This window comes from Mustela nivalis (genome assembly GCF_964662115.1).
Source record: "Mustela nivalis genome assembly, chromosome: 15".
Classification (NCBI taxonomy): Eukaryota; Metazoa; Chordata; class Mammalia; order Carnivora; family Mustelidae; genus Mustela; species Mustela nivalis.
Genome location: NC_139034.1, coordinates 27,848,823 through 27,867,122, shown reverse-complemented (window position 1 = coordinate 27,867,122; position 18,300 = coordinate 27,848,823).

Here is an 18,300-nt window from a genome sequence, read left to right as displayed (position 1 = left end):
CCATTCATTATTGGTCCTCAATTCACAGATGAGGAAGGTGAGCCTGGAGTGGTTAGGAGACTTACTAAGGTCTAAGTTGGTGAGTGAGAAATTTGTCCTCAAACCCAACCACCCAGCTTCAAAGGCGGGCATGCTGGCCTTATGGCCCCCCTCAGTGCCATGGGCCCGTGACATCACACCCTCTGAGGTCCTGCCCATCCTTCTGGCTTTTCACCGGCACAATATTGAAGCACTCAGAATAAATGAGCACTCACAGAATTTCTGCCTAAAGGAATCCAGGGACTGTGACCTTTCTCAGTAGCTTCTGCCAGTGGACTTAGGATGATCCTAATTCTACATGGATTTAGAAAAAGGTTAGATAAAAAATGAATTCTGATCTATATTATATCCAGAATGTCCCAAGAATCTAATCTGTTGATCTCAAAGAGAATGAAACTACCTTCCTATGTATTTTTCTCCTCTCTGCTCTTGTTTCCTTGCTGGATTCTTCCTGAGGGCCAGATTTATGAAGAAAATTGATGAAAAACTCTAGTGACATCACTAGCAGAGCATTTCATGAATACTAAGGCACAGGACATGGGCAGGAGGTATGACCCAGCTTGATGACTCTCCCCTCCTGTGTCAGACAGTCTCGAAGCCACCCCTTTCTCCAGAGCTCCTGCTGAGGGAGTCAAGGGGAGAGAATACGTTCTCCCTAAAAAAATACTTGTCATCTCTGTTTGGGAAAGTTCATCTCCAATAACAACAGCCTTTATATCTCATTTAGACTTTCTCATAGCCTCACCAGAAGAAATGGGTGAAATCACCTTGTGGCCTTAAAAAGTATTTCTAAGGACACTACAAATGCCCATCAGATTCCAAATCAGGGATCCCAGTTCTGACTCCTCCCTTGCAAGGTGGAGAATGCTGGGCAAGCACCCAGGTGGGGAAGGGAGAAGGGCCTGCATCCCTGCACCCAGCCTCCACACACGCTATAGACAGGAAGGACCCAGCTGGTCCTGGAGCTGAGTTCCCCACTCCGCATAGACCAGATGCACTCTCCATGTAGATATTAAGAGCCCTGAGGCTTGACCAGAGCCCCAGAGAACTGGCATAAGGTGACTCAGTGTGTCAAACCTTGCTTCATTCCAGAATTTCTCAGACTCCAAGGGCAGAATCCCAGAGGGAAGCTGAGGGGTCCAGAGGGCTTGTTCCGAAGCAATGCCAATGCCAGGTGATGGTAGCTATGGGCAGGCGCTTCTTTCTACTCCTTGTCCCTGCTGCTGGGGCTGCCGCCATGCTCACAGCCTGGTGGGCAGGGCAGGTGGCAGGAAAGAATGCGCGCATGGGCCTCATGTGAAGTGGGTGTGACTCACAGGTCTGCCCTCTACTATCTTAGCAAAGCTGCTTAAACCCTGAGCTTTGGTGTTTTCCTCTGCAAAAATAGATATTACCTATTTCATAGAGTTGTAATGATTAAATGAGGCAAAAGAGAGGGAGAACTTAACACATTATATTTGCTCAGTCCAAAGTGTTAATATGAAATCATATAATTAATAACTAATATAAAACTATTGTTATTACTATGACTATCTCGTGGTTTCCAGGGTACTTTCCAAACTGTTGTTCCAGGCGAATATTCTGCACCCAGACCTCTCGTCCTTTGATATGTGTAAATATCATAGGCTGAGGTCCAGGCCTAGTAACAGTCTGTGTAGAAATCACTGGTTGAGCCTGCCGCCCTGGCCAATGCTGGGTTTCCCTAGGATGCTAGCTTTCCAGAATAGCCCACTGAGCTCTTTGAGGGCACATGGCCAGGCTTTCTGTCCCTGCTAGCACAGAGCGAGGAGAGCACCTAACCACGTCCCTCGCCCATAGTTGGGTGTGCTGACCATTACTGTGCTGTAACCCAGATGGTCTCAGGGTTGCTGCTTCTCCACTCCCACCACACTGCAGCTGTGCTTCCCATAGAGTCCCGAGTCAAAGCAGATGATCTGTACACTCGTCCTGTGTCTAGACATCCCATTGGCTGTATCCCCAACATGCAAGAGACCCTGAGTCAGCACTTCCCAGCAGGCAGGTAAATAGAGAGGAGGAATGAAGGAGGGAATGAAGAGGAAGAGAGGGGAAGCTGAGAAAAGGAAGAGATCGAATCATCCATGCTGAATATTTAATGAAGGGTCAGATTACAAAGCTTGACAACGTGGATCCCATGTCACGTTGGTCCATTTCCACAGCGCATTGGAACATTGAGCTTTCTGGTTATGCTACGAATGGAAAGGAAAAGAGTTTCCCCTGGAGACACCCTCCTGTGGCTCAGAGGCAGTGCCCTGTGCCTTTGGATCTCTATCCAGTGCAGCACAGCCCCTCTGGAAGCAGAGTAACTCCTGCTGCCCTGTGCTTGGTTCTCTGCATGTGGAGACTGAAAATGGATTGACAGAAGGTTCTGCTGTGCCTTCGTGCTGTAACCGACTTGGAAATCCCTTAAAAATGTGCCAAGGAGCAAACATCAGATCCTCTGTGCTTCATAAGACTAAAAATGTTCTGGCACCTGAATACACAGAGCGTTGGTGACTGCACTTGTAGACGCCCCTGAAAGGCACCTCTCCAGTTTGGGAACTGTTGCCAATCAGAAGGCAGGATAGGAGGTAGGCTAACTCGGACGGGCCAAGATCAGTGAGAGACTGGGCTGAAGAAATGTGGGGGGTGGCATCAGGCAGTTAAAAGAGGCTTAGACTGGTTCTTTGAAAGAATTAGTAAGCTCAATAAACCCCTGGCCAGACATATCAAAAAGAAAAGAGAAAAGACCCAAATTAATAAAACTGAGAATAAAAGAGGAGAGATCACAACCAACACCAAGGAAATTACAAACAATTTTAGGAACCTATTATGAACAACAATCTGCCAACAAATTAGGCAATCTGGAAGAAACGGATGCATTCCTAGAAACAAATAAACTACCAAAACTGAAACAGGAAGAAATGGGAAACCTGAACAGACCCATAACCAGCAAGGAAATTGAAGCAATAATAAAAAAAAAAATCTCCCAACAAACAAGAGCCCAGGGCTAGACGGCTTCCCAGTGGAATTCTACCAAACATTTAAAGAAGAACGAATACCTATTCTTCTGAAGCTGTTTCAAAAAATTGAAATAGAAGGAAAACTTCCAAACTCATTCTGTGAGGCCAGCATTACCTTGATCCCCAAAATGGACAGACACCACCAAAAAGGAGAATTACAGACCAATATCCCTGATTAACATGGATTCAAAAATTCTCACAAAATGTACTAGCCAATAGGATCCAACAGTACATTAAAAAGATTATTCACTATGACCAAGTGGGATTTATTCCTGGGTTGCAAGGTTGATTCACCATCTGCAAAGCAGTCAATGTGATAGAATACATTAATAAAAGAAAGAATAAGAACCATATGATTCTCTCAATTGATGCAGAAAAAGCATTTGACAAAATAGACAAAATATAGCATCCCTTCTTGATTAAAACTCTCCACACTGTAGGGATAGAGGGAACATACCTCAATATCATAAAAGCCATCTATGTAAAGCCCACAGTGAATTATCATTCTCAATGGGGAAAAACTGAGAGCTTTTCTCTTAAGGTCAGGAAATAACCTTCTCTTAAGGTCAGGGATAACCACTCTCACCACTGTTGTTTAACATAGTACTAGTAGTGCTAGCCTCAGCTCAGACAACAATAAGAAATAAAAGGCATCTGAATCAACAAAGAAAAAGTCTCTCACTCTTCACAGATGATATGATACTTTATGTGGAAAACCCAAAAGACTCCACCCCAAGATGCTAGAACTCTACAGAAATTCAGCAAAGTGGCAGGATATAAAATCAATGCATAGAAAATCAGTTGCATTTCTGTACACTAACAATGAGACAGAAAAAAGAGAAATTAAGGACTCAATCCCGTTTACAACTGCACCAAAAAAAAACTTAAGATACTTAGGAATAAACCTAATGAAAGGAGTAAAGGATCTGTACTTTAAAAACTGTAGAACACTTATGAAAGAAATTGAGGAAGACAATGGAAACATATTCCGTGCTCATAGATAGGAAGCAAAATAAGTCAATCAGAGAAAAACAATTACTATATGTTTCGCTTATATGTGGAATATAGGAAACAGCCAGAAGATCATAGGGGAAGGGAAAGAAAACTGAATGGGAAGTAATAGATAGGGAGACAAACCGTAAGAGACTCTTAACTATAGGAAACAAACTGGGGGTGGCTGGAAGGGGGTGTTGAGTGGGGGGATGGGGTAACTGGGCAATGGGTATTAAGGAGGGCACATGATGTGATGAGCACTGGGTGTTTACACAATTGATGAGTTATGGAACTCTACATCTGAAACTGATGATGTACTGTATGTTGGCTAATTGAAATTAAATTTAAAAAAAAAAAAAAGGGACACGTGGAGGCCAGGTCAACATCTTTGATTTGATTCAACTGAATACCCTCAGTCAGAGCTCTGGGAGTCCATAAAACATATTTGTGTAATTTAGAAGACATGCCCTCCCTAGGTGAAGGCCAGGCAAGCATGCCCACCCATGCTGGGGCACCCTGGTGCAGTGCACAACACTTATAACTGTATATGACAACCATGACTGATTAATAATTTAGAGCAGAAGATGATGTAACAAATGGGATTGTGAGAAAATTCCATGGACAAATCTTAAGTAGGATATCTGCAAGATTTAAGTAAAATTAGTGCTTAATTTATCTATTACTATGTACAAACCATCCAAAAACTCAATGGCTTAAAACAACAATTGTTTTATTTGCTCACAGTTCTATAATTTAGCAAGGCTTTGGTGGGCTGTCAGTGCCCCCCACCCTCTGCCAGGCCTGGATTCAGCTGGTGGGTAGGCTGAGGCTGGGCTAAGCTAGGGACCTGGAACAGCAGGATCTCCCCCTCTTCACATGTGCCCTCCAACATGGTCTCCAGAATTCTCACCTGGACAGTCAGGCCTTCCAACAGTGCAAAGGTGGAAACTGTCAAGCCTTAAGGCCTGAGCTGTACTCTCTGTTCTTCTGCCACATTCTACTGACTAAATCAAATCACAGAACAGCTCAGATTAAGGGGAGGTGACTACCCAAGGACTAGCCAAGAAGACATGACTTGCTGGGGCCACAGTGTTGTCATCTGTCACCGTCTCTTAGGGAGCTATGCTGGCTAGCCAGGGGAGGAGGAAGGACCTCATTGGAGGACAGTGAATATTTTAAGGATTTTTAAAATATTTTTATTTATTTTATATTTTTATATTTTATATTTATATATTTTATGTACATATAAAAATATATTATCATATATCTTATATATTTATGTTATATATAAATATATATACTATATATTTTTATATATTTTTAAGGATAATCTCCAAATTATTTGTTTGACTTGAGATGTATTGTATACCCTGATCACTTTATCTTTCCAAGTATGTTCAGCTAAGATTAATGGCAAAAAAGACTACATTACCCAAAATCAAGTGTCTTAAATCACTATAGGAATAGGTCTCCTTTTTATATATCTATTTAAATATTTATATAAAGAATATACATATATGATCAGAAAATGAAAGCATTTATAAACTTAAAAACATTTTTGACAGTTACCATCTTGTTATAAAGTGCTAGTTCTGCAGTTCTATAATTCATGCCCACGACAAACAGGTTTTACTGATACACCAAGCTCGAGGCTTATCAGCTCCCTGGAGTAATCCGTGCCTCCTCTTACTTCCTGATCGGTCTCAACATTGAGCATACGTCCTTGGAACCCCCATGGGTCTCTTTTCTGATCGCTTCTTTTTTTCAGTTCTGCTCTTGTTCCTGGTCATCATTTTTAAATGATTTTTTAAAGAACTCTCTCTTCTTTCATCCTCACCCATCCTGTGTGGACCAATTCACCATCACCTGAAGCCGAGCAGGGGAGCGGGCTGTGCTGCTGAAAACGGCGGGAGAAAGGAGGGTTGTGCTGAGCCTGTTTTGCTCACCGCGCTGTCTCCTCCGCTAATCAGTTCTCTTTGGTCTGCTCCAGAGAGTAAGCCAGATCAAAGCCACATGTGGCCAAGGAGGACTCAGTGCACTGAGCCAGAAGCAAACGTCCTTCCCTCTCCCCCAACCCCCCTCACACTGCCAGTGGTGCTCACCCGTGTGTTCTGTGTCAGCATCGTGGGCGAGTTTGGCTGTGGTAATAAATAACCCCCAAGCTCTTATTGGCTTGTGACGCTTTTACCCTCGGTCACACTCCATGTCCTTTGCAGGCTGGCTGGGGACTCGCCTCTTAGATTCTCAGGGACTCAGGTTGACAGGAGCTCCATCCAGAGCATACCATGGCAGGTGGAAGATGGCGTGATGACAGGTGTGTCGTTCCCAAGCCTTTTCATGCAAGTTACACACTTCACTTCTGCTCACGCATCATCGACCAAAGGAAGCCATACACTCTCTCCACCTTCCAAGCAGGAGGGGCTGGCGGCGGGAGGAGGGTTGGTGGGGGGGAGGTGGGCAACCCTAGCCCGTGCCTGGAAGAGAACTGGACTGTTCGTGAATATCTTAATAACTTCTGTGCATTCTCATGCTTTGTTCGTACCCTCAGTCTTCTCTTTCAGTACGACGTGAGCTGCTGCAGGGCAAGAATCAATTCTCTGCAGTTCATCTGCCTCCATCACCTAACCCAGTGCCCGGTTCGAAGAAAGTACTTAATATTCATTGAATTAATTAATTAATAACTTGTCTCACATACTGAGGAAGGAAATCTAAGAATGTTGCCAGTTGTCAGCTTTGCAGTACTACCGTCCACTTCTTAGCGGAACTTCCTTTCCCAGAATCCCTTCCTCGTATCACTGAGGCTTAGTTTTCTAAGGAGAACAACTTGCCTGAGCTCTGGAAGGCGCAAGTGAGGAGAAGTGATTTTTTTTTTTAAAGATTTTATTTATTTATTTGTAAGAGAGAGAGGAGCGAGAGTGAGCACAGGAGACAGAGTGACAGGCAGAGGCAGAGGGAGAAGCAGGCTCCCTGCCAAGCAAGGAGCCCGATGTGGGACTCGATCCCAGGACGCTGGGATCATGACCTGAGCTGAAGGCAGCTGCTTAACCAACTGAGCCACCCAGGCGTCCCAATGAGGAGAAGTGATTATTGTCAGGAGGTCACAGGGATCAGACCAGACACAAGGTTCACAGCAATTTCCAGGTTTCTTGGTGAGCACCAGATGTGGTGAGAGATTTCCCAGGGATTCTTGACAAGGGTAGCAGTTTCTCACCGAACTTTAGAGAAACATCCACCCAAGGTGTTTCAGCCTCCCTTCCAGCTGTTTCCGTGACCTCCCAGCTGCTCTCAGGCCCCAGCTCTTTGTAGCTCAGGTAAGCCCTAATTCCTTATTAAACTTCTGCTCCCAAAACATGCAGAGTGGCTTTAAGACAGGGTTTTCCTTTATTGTTCCCAAGACATAAATGAAAAGGGTTTTTTGGTCCCACTTCAAAGAAACACGTTACTGTGACTCTGTAGGAAAACCCTCTATGTAAGGTTTGCTATTCTTTTCCTCCTGCACTCTGAGCTGAAAGGGGAGGGGGGGTCTGAAGAATTGTTTCAGACACACAGAACCTGCTAGCAGCCTGCCTTGTCTCTCCATTCAGTGACAGCCTCTCTCCTGAGCAGAGGTGCCACTCTCGTTTGTGACAAGTAAATTAGGAGCAGGTGTAGCTAGAAGCAGTCCGTCGTCCAAGGTTTCCAAGAAGACTGGCAACCACGCCAGAGACCTGTCCATCCTGACCTATAATTGCATTATTTTCTGACTAGATTCTCAGCTCTCTGTCTTGCCCCTTCGGCAAAGTATGTTATTTCCCTCTTCTTGGATTCTGAGTGCCTCGCATATTGATGCCTCGTTGAATTGCGGTTTCCGGGGCATAGATGGCACTGTTCAGGAATGCATATTTTATCTCTATCCCCTTTAACTCCTTTTGAGTGGAAAATGGCTGGCTATTTCAATGCCGCAGCTCAAAGAGCTGATGGAGAGAAGCCTCGCCCCTCTGTGGATTAAGCAACTACTGGAAGTGAATATTGACACATTTCAAAAGGCAGCAGAATTCTTAGTGCTCGGAGCTCGGCGCTCGTGCAGAATGAGGTCACTTGGGTCGCTGGCACCCAACCCCACCCCCATCTATGAGTCCGCATCTACAGCCCCCGGGGCTTATCTTTTTAATCAAGCAACAAATACTTACTAGAGGTTACTTTGTGCTCATCACTGTCCTAGGCTCTTTGGGGGTTTTCCTGTAGCTTCCCCTTCCCTGTCTCCTTCATGGTTTCCTCTTCCTCTGTCAGTCATTATATGAATTCGACCACCACAGGAATAGCTAGTATTTCCTGAGCTCTTACATATGGTGGGGACTGCAATTTTTCTCATTTGGCTAAACATGCAAGTCTACTGACTTCCACGAGAGGGCAGCACCTTCGCACAAAGAGCCCAGCTCCGGTCTGCGTGGCTAGCAGAGCGAAAACAATCCACACCTCTGGAATAAAGGAGACTGGAATGAGACGGAACCTGCCCAAAGTAGTGACTGTGTCCACATTTCATGCGTGTGCCTATGTGTGTATGTGTATGCACGGATGGAGCCGAAAGTGTATATTCACATCTTAGAAGTTGCAGCAAAATACAGTCACTACTGAGCGCCCACCGCATACCAGAAATGGTGCTTCTTGCTTTAATGTTCTTTAATAAGGGATTATTTGCAACTAGTACTTTTACATGAAGACCAGTGCCACTGAAATGCATTCGTCTCAATGCTTAAATGAAATAAGCATTTCGCTCTAATTTTGTTGGCCCCATTTCATTGGCTGATAAAGCATCTTTTTGTTAATAATAACATAAAAAGAATAAATAGAGGAACTGCATGCAGGCGAACTCTCTTTGAATGATCTGGTGATGAGAGAGGGGTGCAGAGGAGAACATTCAAATAATTTCCTTGAAGTTAAGACATTCTTGAAGTGAAATGCAAATTTAAAAAGCATTAGTTGCCAGGGTTTGAGATGCTTTCTTTGCAAACGGCAATGTATTTGCCAATAGGAGGTGTTGTGCAAAAAAAGGAAGCCCTTCCCAAGGTTGAAAAGAGAGATGTGTGAGAGTGTTGACTTCATTTTCCTAGCCTGGGAAATGGCCTCTCAAGGGACAGAAGGCCAGCAAGGACAAGAGTGGCTTGCCAAGGAGGTTCTGGTCCAAGATGGGGGTTGGCCATTGCTAGAGGTTTTTGTTTTTTGTTTTGTTTTGTTTTGTTTTTTGACAGACAAAGACCAAGACCAGACCTGACTTCTGTGACAAATGAGGCAGTCAACAGGGGTCAAGTGGCAGGTGTGTGAGGAATTGTAAAAGATGAGAGGGGAGGAAAAGGAAAACTGCAGGGAAAACTGTAGATGCATCTTGGAGGAATATCAACCAGCAGTTACAAATTCTAGCATGTTCCAGGGGATCAGCCTAGGCATTTTATTGACTAACTCAATCCTGACAGTAGCAATGAGGTAAGCTCCTTACAATGCCATCTCGAGGCCTCCTCCATGAGTACCCACCTGCTTTTCCAGTCTCCCGCAGGAAGTCCTTCTTCCCTCTCGGCTGGCCCCCCGGGGCAGGGAGATTGGAGGCAGAGATGGGCAGCCAGCAGAAGGGAAGCAGATGTCAGGATCCAACAACCACGTGGGAGCTGCTGGTATGTCTAAAGCAGAGGGGCTTGGTCACCGGTTGTTGAGGAGTCAGGAAGGCAAGGCCCTGACCAGGGTAAACCAGAGGGGAGCAGGAGCAGGGGCAACCTACCCTCCGATGCCGGGCGAGGAGAGGACGGGCCTTATAGAAGCCGGGCAGGAGTCCCAGGGCCAGGAGCCGGAGGAGCTGCATCCGCCAGCATATGTCCCGCTTCCCCTCAGCCCATCCTCTGGGGTCTCACAGCTCCCTGCGCCCATCCTCGCCTGTGGGTCCTCCCTCCCCCCTGCTGTGCCAGTGAGCTCACATTGCTGGGCCTCTCCTCTGTGCTGGGCACTTTTCTTCGATTTTCTCCTATGGTCCTCAAAACCACCATGGAATGGGTGGCTTACTTGACTTGACTGATGGGAAGACATAGAGAACCTTCCACACCACCACCCCCAACATACACACACCCCACATAAGACGCTAGGTGAAACCCAGATCCGTTTGGACCTAAAACCCACGCTGAATGGGACCCGCAGAGAACCCCTGCTCCTTGCCCACTCACTTTGTATTGCCGGGCCCAGAACGGGTCTGAAGAAACAGTTATGGAATCAGATTCTGAGTCATTTCTCCCTGGGAGTGAGAGGACTTCGGTCCACTGTGACAGCTGTCAAAAGTGAAACCATTAAATGCTGCCTCCCAGGGAGGCCCTGTGCCTGATTGTAGACTGGGCCTTAGGGCTTGAGCCTCGGTGTTGGAAAAAACTCCCCAAATGATCTCAGGCGTCCCAGAGTTGGTCCCCTGCTGAGGAAGAGCACCACCCAGGGGACACGGGTGTGCTGAGACAGACCCCTTCGCCCACCTTGGGGGACGGACAGTGACACCAGGAGGGCTGTGGGGACCGGAGGGGGATCTGCCCAAGGCCAGGCCCCCCAGAGGCCAAGAACAAGCCCCAAGTGCTGAGAGTGCATTCATGTAGTTGTGCATCTACTAGAAAAACAGGCATCTGGCACCCAGTGTGCTAGGTGCTGGGAACACAGTGCTGGAGACCCTGTGGCCCTAGTCCTTGCAAACCTCCTTGTCACTTCCTTGCTGCCCCTGCTCCTCAGGACATGGTGGGGTGGCCTGAGGGGAGGGGGGAGGGTCAGGGAGGAGAGTGGGGTAAGAGCAGCACAAGTCAGGCACTTGGCCCCATAAGAGAGGAGAGCTGTGTGTCTGTGTGTGTGTGTGTGTGTATGTGGTACAGCCATATATGTGTGCAGCTCTTGGTTATCCTGAAAACTAAAGAGAGTGCATGTGGAAATTAAACAAACCCATTATGCAAATTATTTGTTGATAAAGTGTATGTGTTCATATAATTAACCTAAATTATGCCCCGCGCTAAACTTCTAAGCAATGCTCCCTAACTAATAACTGAGGTTTTAGATACTCGGCAATGGAATCAAAGCCTGACCGTCCTCTGGGACACCGAGCCCTGCAGCAGGTCCCGGCACACAGCAGGTCTGCAGCAGGCTGGCTGAGCCTCCCGCTCTAGGGTCCTGCCCCACCCGAACAGGACTGTGACCAGTGTTGGTGCCTTCCCTCACTAGGAGGAAGAGAAGAGGGACAGGACTGTCCTGCGGATCATATGGCCCATTTGTCCCCCAGGCTGGCCTCTCTGTCCTTTTCTGTCTCCTATTTCTTGGTGCCCCTGGGCAGAGGGACAGCCAACCAACCAAGCACCAAAGGCGTGGTGGGCATCTTCCCTCCCCCCTTCCCCCTTCCTTCCTTCCTTTTTGTTCCTTTCATTCATATTAGCATTTAACAACATATATATGATTCATCTGATTACAAAAGTAACACATATTCATTATGGAAACTAGAAATTTTGGAAAGACACAACAAAGAAACTAAAAGTCCCAAGTAATCCTGTGATGGCTACATACACACTATCAGGCTCCATTTCCGAGCTCTGGTGCCTTCCACAGCCCACACCGATGTGCAGTGTAGAAGCCTGCTTTTTCACTTAACAATATTCCCTGGGGGGCACCTGGGTGGCTCAGTGGGTTAAGCCGCTGCCTTCGGCTCAGGTCATGATCTCAGGGTCCTGGGGTCGAGTCCCGCGTCGGGGGTCTCTGCTCAGCAGGGAGCCTGCTTCCCCTCTCTCTCTCTGTCTGCCTCTCCATCTACTTGTGATTTCTCTCTATCAAATAAATAAATTAAAAAAAAATCTTTAAAAAAAAAAAAAAGAACAATATTCCCTGGACTGTCCCTTTCCTCAGGTTATTGAATATTTCTCTTCAACTTCATTTCTCCTGGTTACGCAGTATTCTATGGCACAGAAGAATCAACATCTATGTAATCACCCGTGTCCGGACCCCCAGACACCCCCCAGCTCCCCTCTCCCCTTCCCTACTTTCTGTCCTCCATTCTTGTGGACTGTAAGGCAGCTGGGGGCAGGCCCTGGTGAGGAGGGGCAGTGGGCCCTTTGACTCAAGCTTCACCTTCACAAAGGGTCTCAAAATAAAAATAATTGACAGGATTCCGAAATGCTATGCTATGGATTGAATTATGTTCCCCCAAAATTCATATTGAAGCCCTACCCACCAGTGTGATAACACTGAAAGATGGGGCCTTTGGGAGGTGATTAGTGAAAGGTCCCTCAATAATGGGTCCATGATCAAAGAAGCGAGACTGATACAAAGTGAAGGTCAAGCAAAGCTTTATTTTGCACCAAGCATCGAGAATAAAACCGACCGTTCGGAGCCGTACCTCTTACAAAGAAGGCAACCTCTCTCTGCCTTACAGACTAGCTTTTAAGGACAAAGGCCATGTGGTTGGGCCTGGCCAGGCACAGGTGGCCAATGAGATTGTAACACATAGAGAAAGCTGCACAGTCATGCTAGGTCACACATAAGTGACCACTTGAATCAACTGAATTACAGTTTACCCTATAGTAGATATTTGAACTAGCCTATCACCTTGGTCGGAATTGGCGCCCAAAGGGCAGGGCCCATACTCCTTGGTAGCTAGGGAGACAATAAGCACCCCCACTGATTGGATACCTCCACCTGGCCTGACCCACCCTTGTATTTGGGCTTTGTTACCTGGGATTGGTTTCCTGGGCTTGCTTTTAAGTAAGTCCCCTGGTGGTTTGGGGGGGGGTGGGGTTCAGTTTAAGTTTTACTGCATAAACAACAAATCACTGTTTAATCCAAGATGGAATCGCTCTGGCTAAATAGGCCCTTACAATTAGGCCATGAGGCTGGGACCCTCATGACAGGAATAGTGTCCATATAAGAAAAGACCAGGTGTCTCTCTCTCCCACCTGAACACAAAACAAAAACAAAATGGCTCCCGTCTGTAAGACAGGAGGATGGCTTTCACCCGGAACCAAATTAGTCAGCACCTTGATCTAGGACTTCCAGCTCCAGGCCTTTGAGCAATAAATACCTATGTTATATTATTATAGGGGTGCAGGCTGACTGAGATGCGCTGTCACCCAGCTACACTCACCACACTGAAGAATGCTCACTACTAGACTTTAAACTTGTGACGTATTTTCAGACCACACCCTACAGTGTATTATGATTCCATACCTCTATAAGTCCTATTATTGTAAACAGTAGGATCATTTGCATGGCACATTTGGGTTTGTGTTAAAAGCACTTGTTTTCGGGCCCCTGGGTGGCTCAGTTGGTTAAGCAGCCAACTCTGGATTTCCTCTCAGGTCATGTTATCAGGGTCCTGGGATCTAGCCCCGTGTGGGGGGCTCTGTGCTCAGTGGTAGGGTCTGCTTGTGAATTCTCTCTCTCCCTCTGACCCTCCCCCTACTCACCGTCACTCTTGTGTGAGCGCTTTCTTTCTCGAAAATAAACAAATATTGGGCACCTGGGTGGGTCAGTTGTTAAACGGCTGCCTTCGGCTCAGGTCATGATCTTGGGGTCCTGGGATCCAGCCCCGCATCGGGATCCCTGTCCCGTGGAAAACCTGCTTCTCCTTCTCCCTCTCCCCCTGCTTGTGTTCCCTCTCCTGCTGTGTCTCTGTCAAATAAATAGAATCTTCAAATAAAAATAAAATAAATCTTTAAAAAATAAAAATTGAAAATAAAAGCCCTTGTTTTCAAAATATAAGCCTGTAAGATGCCCCCTGATCTGTTCATCTGTTGTGGAATTTCTAAATCGTTTATATAGTGGGTGTTTCAGAAACAGAAGTGGCCTGTTCTCCTCTGACACCCCTGAGCCTCCAGTAAGTGTCTGGAGAATCAAGGCCTTGGAGAACCCTGCCGCAGTCTGAGAAAACCGGGGGCAGGTACTTGAGCCTTGGAGGACTTCTCGCCCTTTCTCTACCCACGACCTCTGCTCCATCTGGAACAACTCGCGTCCCCGGCGCTCCTCCAGGAAAACTAAACAGCTCCTTGACAAGGGCCCCGGTTTATCCTTAATCTCGGTGTGTGGCCGGCCTGCACCTACCTCGGGGCGGCTGTCTCATCCTCCAGGGGCTGGGTCCGTGGCCTTTCTCCCCACCCCGTGAAAGCTCCGGCTTTTCCCCGGCTCACAACAGGCCCCGAAGGCCCTTCCTGGAAGCCAGAAACAGCCGCAGCTGCTGCCACAGGCCAGGCCGGGCACCTGCAACAGCCCCAGGGCCCGGCCGCGGGCTCCATCCCAGGTAAGTTCCAGTCCCGGGCACCGGCCCCATCCCGGGTGCTCGGCCCGCGTGGGTGTGCTAAACCGGTTCCTGCTTCTGCGCTACACAGAGTCTACAAGCCGCTGTCCGACCTTGGGCTGGACGTGGTGGGGACGCCCTTTCTTATCCTAAATGCAAGGCACCGGCCGCTCAGACTGCGTGCGGCGGTGGGACCAATCCCCGGGGAGTCGCGGGCGGGCTCCGTCCCTGGGCACCGGGGCAGAGGGACAGGGTGGGAGCGGGCGCCCTAGGGAACATCTCTACTGTTAGCCTCCTTGTCCCGCTTACTCATCTGGAAGCAGCGGTGGCTCCTTCCAGGCCCGTGGGCCTTCTGTGCACAGTAGAATCACCTGGAGAGCCGTTTTGTGCCTGTGCCTGAGCCTCCTCGCAGGGCAATTCAATCAGCACCTCGGGGCTGGAACCCCGGCCTGCGGCTGCAGATTACTCCGTTGATGCAAGCAGACTGCCTTGACAAGCCCTCCATGGGGGGATCTCCAAGGGCTGCCTCCCAGCTCTGCCATTTGCCATCCCTGTAGGGTGTTCAGGGTTCTGGGCCCTCCCCCACCTCACGCCTCTTCTCTCCTAATAAGGGGATCCGGGAAAGCAGATGCGTTTGCGGTAAATGGAACCAAGCAAATGGAAATGAAACAGCACTTGATAACGCTTTGCATTTGCAGAGCACTCTGGACCCATGTGATTTCCTTAACAACCATGGCAAATTGCGCCCCTGTTATTACTTCTGGTCTAGAGGCAGGAAACACCAGGGGCTGCCTGAGAGGGGTCTTTGTGGGGGGTTTTCCACCACCCTGCCTCCCAGCCCTTCATAGGAACACTGGAGCCCCCCATAGGAACACTGGAGCCCCCCCCCTTGATGGCCAGGGGGGCAACAGCGCCTGCCCCCCCTGGGGAGGTGACAACACGCGTGGAAACCTACTCAATCATGGCAAGCTGTGATGAGCACGGCCAAGGAAACCCATAGGGCGCCATGCAGAGAACAGTGTGAGAGCGGGAGGTAAAGGCTTCTGGATTCACAGTGGAAGGCCCCACAGGGGAGGGGACGTTTAAGAGGAAAGCTAGAAACTAAAAGGGAGGCAGCCCTGTGAGGAGCCAGGAGGCCCACAAAGGGACAGCAGACTGCCTGGTTCACAGGGGCCCCACTATGGTGTGAGATGGCCACCTGGGGGTTAGGTCTGCTGTGTAGGAGAAGGAAGGAAAGGACTTCCCTTGACCCCAGGGTGAGGCTTCTGGCTTATAGACCGACATCCACTACCCGGGGCAGGAACTGCCTGAGGAAAGAGAAGAATAAAAGCCCTCCACCTACAGAGGGTACAAATTCCCCTTGGGCTTGGAGCACCAGGACTGGGCAAGTGTGCTCCTAACTCCCTGGTTCTAGCCATTCCAGCCCTGACTGCTCCTAGTTGATGCTGTCATGCTGGAGCTGCCCAATGCTGAGACTCCCAGGGATTCCAGAATCTTCCTCTGCAGACCAACTGCTTCTGTGACTCAGGATCAGGTTTTCCTTTACTCTGGGGAGAGGCGCAAGGAACATCTTCCTGCCACATAAAGGAAGCTTCTTTTCCTTGCCTTGACAGAGCATTTCCTGGGACTCCCACTGCTGGTCAACTTGCTAACAGAGAAAGTGTGATGTCTTTAGGATCTGGAAGTGAGGCTTCTGCAAGGTGTGTCTTGAGCTCCACAGGAAGAGCGGGTCAGGAATTTCCCCCATCCTGCTCATTTCACCGCATGACTGCAGTGGCACTTTCATATTTTACCACTAGATGGGGCCATCGATCTGCGCGGCTCACAGTTGCAAGTATTTCATTGGTCTCCGAAGGCTGCTCAGAAATGTTTTCCGAAGCAGAGAGAGATCTTTTTCTACAGGAAGTGGCCATAAGCTGAAATTGGAGAAGCCCTCAAAATCTGGCTTCGTCTATATCTTCCTTAATTAGCAAATGCGACAGGGCTGGAGGTGTTTGCAAAAGAAATCTAGCCGATCTGAACTGCGGATACAAATGTAGTTAGCTAGATAACAATTCCTTCTATAAAGAGCCGTTTGGAAAAGTCTCCAACTGGCTCTGCCTCTTGAGATAGGCCAGGGGCATTAACTCTGGACAATCAGGCTGAATTGTTCAGACTGGTTACAGTCATCATTTTGCTTAGCTAAGGGCAGCCTGCTTCCTTCTAGTTGTTTGGCCCCAGACCCCAGACACACAAACCTAGAAGACCGAGGACCAAGGTAAGAATGAGGGTGATGAGGTCTTCTCTGACATTTGCGGACAGAGTTGAGATAGTGCAGGCATAACAAGAACAGAACGACACCAACTCTGTCTTCGGAGTCTACATTCAGCCCAAGAAACAGAACTGTCCAGGAGACAGTACATGACATACATTTTTACATCTCCGCACTGTATACACTTCGCAGTGTATAAACAGAATACTTGACAAGTAAACTCAAACTCGGAAGTGGTGAGGTTCTCCTAGATACATAACCAGGTTTAAAGGAACCTCCCCTTTCTGAAAAACGGTCATGGGACACAACAAAATTTGTCACCGGCATGCTTTGAAGATGATTGTGAGACAAAAAAGCACAATAAATTTTCACTGTTCAACTTTTTACTTACTGGAAACCTGTCTGCAGGATGCCCCAATTTCCCCAGGATTGGGGTTGTTTTTGAAAGGTAGTCCTTGGGCAGTTGGTCATTGTGCAGACAAACATCTTTGGGCACTTGGTCACAGAACTTGATAATTTTCACTCAAATTTATAGCCACAGGCATCACCTACTGGGAAATTGAGGGACAGAGCTATTGAGCTTGGTTTTCGTTTTATTTTGTTGAAGATTTTATTCTTAAGTAATCTCTACACCCAAAGCGGGGCTTGAACTTACAACCCCCACATCAAGAGTCACATGCTCCATGGACTGAGCCAAGCAGGCGTCCCTGGGCTTTGTTTTCATAACGTGCTGGGAACAAGCTCAGGATGGTCCCTTAGAAAGTCAAGTTTAAACTTCTTTGGGAAAGGTAGCCTTTAAGAAATGTGCTTTCCTGAGAGTTCTGGAGATTGGCTGAAAAGCAATGTGAGTGTACTTAATACTCCTGAACTCTGGGTTTTAAAATGGTTAAGATGGTAAATTTGATGTTGTGTGTATTTTACCACAACTAAAAACTTTTAAACTAGAAAAAAAAATTTTTTTAAGTGCTTCCCTTAACATGCCTCTCTGTCCTAGTTACCAGCTAAAACATACCCGCTCAACCTTGGCATAAATCCAGTGTAATTGGCATCTGCTCTCAGCAGTGCTATAAACATCTAAGACTGTCTTTCTCGTGGAAACTCTGGTTCTCAAGAAAGCTACTTTGGCCACACTGATAATGAAATGGACCCACCCAGATGAGCCCGTTCATTGCCTAGAGATGGCTCCTTGTGACCGGAGGAAAGTAGTCACAGTGAACCCTGTGATAGTAATCATCTTTCTATCCCCAGTTTTTGGCCCAGAATGGGTACCAAAGCTCATTGCTTTGGGAACTGAATTCTTTGTGTTGACATTGTCTTTATGTGTACGCCTGGAGTCAAAAGATTATACCAATGTCTTCTGAGTTGTCAGGAGTTAGAATTCTGGCTGAATGAAAAATACCAAAAATGCCACGAAAGAGGCCACAGAAAGTCTGTGCTATCAATTCCTCAGCTTTTAGGAGCCCTGCTGCTCTGAGCCATTCCCAAAGAGCCATGCATTGTTGTAGACAGGATAATGACACCCTCCCACCCCTGTCCCCCACCAAAAAAAATCCACATCCTAATCTCTGGGGCCTAGAGATGGATGGATTAAAGATTGCTAATCAGTATGAGCTGGGGAGATTATCTTGGATTATCTAGATGGATACTGTAAGAACAGAGGTCCTGAAAAGTGGCAGAGGGGTCAGGAGAGGAGGTCAGAGTGATGTGATCGTGAGAAGGTCTCAGCACAGCAT